The following is a 1,849-nucleotide window of genomic DNA, read 5'->3' as shown; positions in this document are numbered from 1 at the left end:
AAGGCATCCTACCTCCAACTTATCCCAGAAGGGGGGAAAAAAAAGGTAGAAAAGCAATTCAATCCATTATTAACCTTTTCTGACTTAATATTTGACTGATGGAAAACTAGTCACTGACTTCAATTTGATTGTCTGTGCTGAGGGCAACAGTAGGCCTGGGATAAAGGGAGATGATATTCTTTTGGCCTGAGGTATTTATATATGATCCTATTTTATTGTGGTAAGCACACCTGAAGGCTAACACATTCAATTTTTAACATTCAGACTTGAACGTGAGATTTAAAAAGCCAGTAGCAGAGCCTTAACAGCATTATGATTCCTTCAAAATTACATTATAATAGACGGAACAAGAAATGGACTCTTAAGCACTTGGATATTTATTGGAAAAGACGTCTGATTATGTTCTACTGGACCTTATAGAGGATTCTAGCACCCTAATAAGATGGGAATTCAGGTCCTTTATATGCCATATAATTTGAAAGGAATAGTTGTTTAGAATGTAGTCAGCAAATGGAAGAATGTAACAAATTTGAATAATAAAGCCTATGGGCAAGCTGGAGGTGAAGTAGCCTTTAGATTTTGTCTAACTGCTAGTCTGTAAAGGTGAAGACCATGTCCATCATTTTTATGCGTTTCCCTTTGAGCCTGGGGCAGTTATGAAAGTTGCTTGAGAGAACATTAAAACCAAAACCAACCAGCTGCTGTGGAGTCAAGTCTGATTCACGTCAAACCCACGTGTGCAAAGTAGAACTGTGTGCTCCATCGGATTTTTGAGGCTGTGACTTTTTGAAAGCAGATCCCCAGGCCTTTCTTCTGAGGTGCCTCTAGGTGGGTTCAAAACACCAACCTTTCACTTAGCAGTCGACTCATCGTGACCCCCATTGGGTTTCTGAGGCAGTAAACCTTTACAGAAGTTGATTGCCCCATCTTCCTTTGGCAGAGCAGCTGGTGGGTTTGAACCACCAACCTTCTAGTTAGCAGGCAAATGCCTTAGGCACTGAGCCACCAGATCTTCTTAATCAAGTACTATATTTCATTAGTTTAGAATTAGCAATTACAATAGTCACAGCCAAAGGATTTTCTAATAATGAGCTTACATGAGTTAAGGCCTCTTGTATGGAAAGAATGTGAAGATGAATAGTTTATCCCACTTCATTATTATTATTATTATTTTCCTAAGGAGTGGCTGGTGAGTTTGAACTGTCAGCCTTTGGGTTAGTAGTCAGATGCCTTAGACACTACGCCACCAGAGCTCCTTAATAATCATTACTATTATTAAAGAAATGCTTGTATGTGCCATATGCTGTGCTAATTTCTATAGGTGCATGTTCTCATTTACTTTTCAAGGTACTTAAATTCTCTGCATTTTTAAAGAGAGAAGATGGCTGTTCAGAGAGATTAAGTGGCTGGTTTTCTCAAGATTACAAAGCTTAAGATTACAGTGATTCAGCTGGATCGGATCCTTGGCCTGTGTGCCTTTAGACTTATTTCTTAACTGTGTGCTAGCCATAGAATGCGCTATCTGTACATGCATAATACCCCCCTGGTTGTACCAGTCAAAAAGTTGCCAGAAGATGGTTGTGAAAGGTAAAAATGAAGAGTCTCCATGTATCGAAATGAGAGGTCATGGAGAAAGTTTCAAAAGAAAGCTGAGAGATCTTCAAAAGAATAGTACAACACAAGCAAATAGTGGCTATTATTTGCCAACCTATTTCATGGAGAAGGTATTTTGTGATATTACCCCTTTTGAATTTTGTAGGTATTTTTTTGAGAGTTGCTTATGATATATTTAGACTTAAGTAAAATCATAAAGGAGCTCTTATGTCTTATGTCAACTACTTCTTTGGAG

Source organism: Orycteropus afer, unplaced genomic scaffold (genome assembly GCF_000298275.1).
Source record: "Orycteropus afer afer isolate SDZICR_OR568_19922 unplaced genomic scaffold, OryAfe1.0 scaffold00253, whole genome shotgun sequence".
NCBI classification, from domain to species: Eukaryota; Metazoa; Chordata; class Mammalia; order Tubulidentata; family Orycteropodidae; genus Orycteropus; species Orycteropus afer.
The sequence above is the reverse complement of the archived record's forward strand: the minus strand, read 5'-3'. Positions refer to the sequence as shown.